Raw genomic sequence first — 4,888 nt, 5'->3', positions numbered from 1 at the left:
AATAAAATATATATATAAATTTTGCGATAGATAAAACAAACATATTTTTGGAATATCACAAATATTTTTTGCTGCAAAATTAATTCATTTTAGTTGTTTTCTTATTGTATATATTTTTTTTGGGGGGGGGGCATTTTTCTTAAAATAAATCAATCTTTTGTTTAAACGTAGTTAAAGATAAAAATAAAATTAGAAAATATCAAATTTATATCACATATCATAAAATATACAGTAATATAATTTTTAATCACAAATGCTTGCTTACCACAGGAAAAAGTGTAGAATCCATGAAAAATTTATTTAACTAGTCGATCTTTTTTCTGTATTTTAAGATGAACATATTTTAGCTTGACAAGTTTGTCATATTTTTAAAAACCGAAATTTTTTAAACTTTCAATTCAATTTTCTGTCTAAAAGATGAATATTCATAATCAACTGATCTGCAAAATGTAATAAAAATTTCTTTTTTCCTGATAGTAAAAGATTTCTAAAATGATTTTTTAAATTTTGGGAAAAGCTTAATTTTTTAATAATTTTAGAACTTCACAGCATTTTTTTAGAGATTACCCCTGATAATATATGTAATAACTGCGATAAAAATGACTTTGTTTCAAAAAGTAAGGTTTTCAGAAATTATAGCATAAATAAAATGTATTTATAAATAAATTATTAATTTGGTAAATGAAAAATTTTTTACACACGTTCAGCATAAACTCATCATCGGTTTTTTTTCCTACGATACTTAATGTAACAGTCTTTCGTAAATTTTTCTTCCTAAATTATTTTTTACTGTAATAATTTAGTTTCATTTCTTAAGAGGCATTAATTAAAATCAAGGATAGCTCTTCTCATTGCTGTTCCGACTTTTGACAATTTTGGGAATTCGAGATGTTCCCGTGACATTAAATGTGTTCAACGATTGCAAACATTAAATTTTATCACCTATCTGTATTTTAAAAGGTCTGCTCCCTTCACTATTTTGTTTGATATAACAAAAATTATATATATATAAACATACTTTAAATTTCTAGTTGTAGTTGTCGTCCCTTCATTATCTAGCATCAGCTAAGTCTGATCTATGAGTATGATTAATTCGTAGTCATCAAGTCCAATTATTAGATAAAGAATAACTAAAAAACTTGAAATGCTTTGGATTGTGTGTATTTCAAAAATTTGTTTAGCAAAATATTTTAAAAATTGTGTGTTATGAATATGTTGTATTACACGTACATTTTAGATATTAATGTAATAAGTTAGAACAAATAATAGCTAAATACAATTAGGTAAGCTTCGTGAGTATTTTTAATAGCTTTAAAACAGATGTTATTTCTTAATTAATAAAATACCAAAACCTTCTTTTACAAAACATTTAATTTCTTAAAATATTCTAGTTTTTTCTAAATAAACAACTGTAAAATTCATAATTTAAACAACATTATTTAAAATATTTCATGTTTGAGCTTACAATAACTTAAATTTATTATATGAAAATTTTCACAATTAATAGTAACTTTATTTTAAAAGGAAATTTTAACTTAAAAAACTTTTAAAAAAACTTAAAAGCTTTAAAAAAACATAATCTTATTTATTTAACTTTTAACTTTTTAATTTTGTCAAAAAGAATTTTAAAATTTTTAACTGCTTTGAAAGTCGAACTGACTGTGACTTAACTTTCAATTTGAATAATTATAAAATTAATTTAAAAGCAAACTGCTATGACAAATTTTTGTCATTAAACAGCAAGTTACAAAGTATGGTTGTTAAATTTTGCATGTTACTGCAAAATAATTTTGTAATGTATCTGTTTTGTAACTGTGACAAATTATTGTTATTAAATATTGCATATTACTGCAAAATAATTTTATATCGTATCTGTTTTGTAACTGTAACTGCCAAACTTCTTTCCTACTTAGACTAATTTAATTTGATTTTCACATTGATAACAAATGTGATTATTTAACAGTATTATTATTCTAAGATAACCCTAAAAATTACCATTTAGAATTTATGCAACAAATTTATTAAGTATTAAAAGTAGCAAAATACTTAACTGCTTTTTTATCTAAAATCTATAATTAATTTAATTAACTAATGATAAAAACAATGTATTCATAAACCAGAGAATGCATTCATGAACAGTGAAGTTACAAATTGATACACATTGCTTTCAGCATTTTATAATACAGTCTTTCACTAAATATCCCTTTTCAATTATATTTATTTTATCTTCATTTTACAATAAAATAATCATAAAATGATTTGATTTTATAAGTTTTAATATCGATTGTAAAATAAAATGAACCATAAAAAATTGATATCATACCATTAATATCATGCCATTTAATTAAACCAAGACAAAATAATTTTAAATGTTTGAATAATGATACTGTAAGTGTTGACTCAAAATTTTAAGTCAATGTTAATTAGTGACTCAATGTTACAGAATTATTTAATTTCTTATTGTTGGGATTTCACATAGAGGAAATTTTTCAAAAGGATTGTTTTAAAACTTTAATTGATTATTATTAAAAGGAAAATAATTGGTTAACTTCCAAATTATTGATTTTTAGAAAAATTTTTTTAATCATTTTATTACTTGATTATTTGTTCAAATCAGGAGAGTCTTAAATTGTTAAAAAAAATTAATTGTTAAATTGTTAAATCTCTTACTGTTGGGTTTGTGATTTTATGTATTTGAAATAATTTATTTTCAGAACAGTAAAATTTTATATTCTGAAAGTAAATATATCAGTCACATTGTTACAAAATGTTGGAACATGTTAAACGAAAATATTTTTTACATTTGCTGCAATTTAAAACTATTATAGGTGATATATTATGCAGTATGCTCGATAATATAGCACGTGATATATTATCATGCTTCTTATTGCTTGATATTATCGTTCAAACATGAATCAGTTTAACACCTTATAAGGTGTCAGAAGATTTGCACAATATTATGGTACAAGGCACCTATATTGTGATTTAAAATATAACCAATTTTTATGAGAATGTAGAATATGTTAATTGATAGATTTCTAATTTACGCGATTTGCTTACCAACGTCGATTATTTTCTTTTCTTTTTTTCTCTTTTTTTTAGGAAAAAAAAGTATAACTGTTTTCTATGCTTACAAAACATAATACCAATAATAAACTCTGTATGATAGATAAATTCTATTATCTAATTATAATTATTAATAGAAAACTATAAGAAATACTCAAAGTAGTAAAAGCACACTACACTGCAAAATATTGGGATCAAATTACTGTGTAAAGTACCGATACTTCGGAGTACATCGTCCGTAAAATCCAAATTTAGCATGATATATTATACCGTAATTTTTACAGTAATATTTATTTAATTAGAGTGATTCAGGGATTTAACTGTAATTATTACAGCAAAAATTACAGTATATCAGGTTTTAATTCCATAACATGTTTTGGTAAAAATGAATTTGACCGTAAAAAGTACCTCCCCCCTGAGTGTCAGTACTTTTTACCGTAATTTGAATCCAGATTATTTTTACAGTGTATGTGATAGATAAGTTCAATTATAAATTTTCGGTTATAATTAATAGAAAGATGTAAGAACTGCTCATAAACTTCAAAGTTTTGATGAAACTAATGAAAAAAAAATCTTAACATTAAAAGAAAGTATTTTATACTTACCTTTATTCATCTTCTTGTTCAATTAGGTTAGGCGACATTTCTATCAGAGACGGTCCTCAATAAAAAGAAACATGGAGTAAAATGTAACATAACAGAATGTATGCATAGACTTACTTCTATTATGTGCATAAGTCTACCAATCATTCGTCTATGGTGTATAAGTAAGCGACAGCTGCATTTCACATCACCTACGACTACCTAATTTATGTTTTAAAATATAAGCTTAAAAATTGATTACGTATTTTTGATACTTTAACAAATTGAATACTCTCAATGCACGCAACTTAATTTAGAAAAATAATTTTAAAAAACCAATTGTGGTGGAAAGACTATTACTTTATATTATTACATTATTACTATTTATTAGTAGTTAAAATTTATAATAACAATTTTTGCTGATTTAAAATTCATTTTACTTAGATAAAATGAATGAATTTTAAGTTTATTTATTTAATTATCATCAATAAAAGCAGTGGTTACTAGTGCTCAATACCTTAACAAAAAATAATTTTAAAAAATTAAATTTCGAGAAAATACGCATACCTGAGTTTCAGAGATTAGAGCCCCCATAGAAATAACTATAGCATTCAAAGCTCAATTCAAAGAAATGAATTTAAAATAGAACTTATTTCAGTATATTACGAATTCGTCCATCATGTTTTTCGAGATTTCTTAAAAAATTTCTTAATATTAATCTCTTAAAAAATTTCTTAATATTGATTTCTTTAAATTCTCTTAATATTGATATCTTAAAACTTTTTGCATATAAATCATTAATTTCTCTATCATAAATCATTTTTCATTTTTGATGAAGTGTAATAAAAATTTGAAGTATAGAGAACATTCCTTTGATACGCATATCAAGTAATTATCCAAGTATACTACGCATACTAAGCAGTATACGTACGTATATTAAGTAATTATTTATACGCATAATAAGTAATTAAGTAATTAGCAGTACCAAATATTGCTACCCAAAATATTTTCGGAGCTCAGGGGAGGTAATTACTTAAACAGATGTTAATTTATAAAAGAAAATTAGTTTAGTTCAAATCTTCATTCGTTCAACAAATCTTATGTTCCAGAAACCTGTCCGAAACATAAAAAAAATATCTCACATAAAAATGCTTTTTATAAAGTACTAAAGGGTATATAATTCCTTAAATATTTGCAAAACGTTATTTAATAATTTCTAAATAACAATGCTTTAATAATAT

The 4,888-nt window shown here is 23.5% G+C and overlaps 1 long non-coding RNA gene across 3 annotated transcripts in view; it reads right to left on the bottom strand.

Annotated features, from left to right (window-relative positions):
* The window catches only part of LOC122269411 (uncharacterized), a 50,125-nt gene extending 46,294 nt beyond the window's left edge, over nt 1-3,831 (bottom strand). For all 3 annotated transcript variants that reach the window (XR_011637541.1, XR_006225165.2, XR_011637540.1), the window contains exon 1: nt 3,672-3,831. This is a non-coding gene — a long non-coding RNA (uncharacterized lncRNA). The remainder of the gene's footprint in view (nt 1-3,671) is intronic.
* Between the last annotated feature and the right edge of the window lie 1,057 nt (nt 3,832-4,888).

Source organism: Parasteatoda tepidariorum, chromosome 1 (assembly GCF_043381705.1).
Source record: "Parasteatoda tepidariorum isolate YZ-2023 chromosome 1, CAS_Ptep_4.0, whole genome shotgun sequence".
Classification (NCBI taxonomy): Eukaryota; Metazoa; Arthropoda; class Arachnida; order Araneae; family Theridiidae; genus Parasteatoda; species Parasteatoda tepidariorum.
This window is presented reverse-complemented; position numbering and strand designations above follow the sequence as displayed.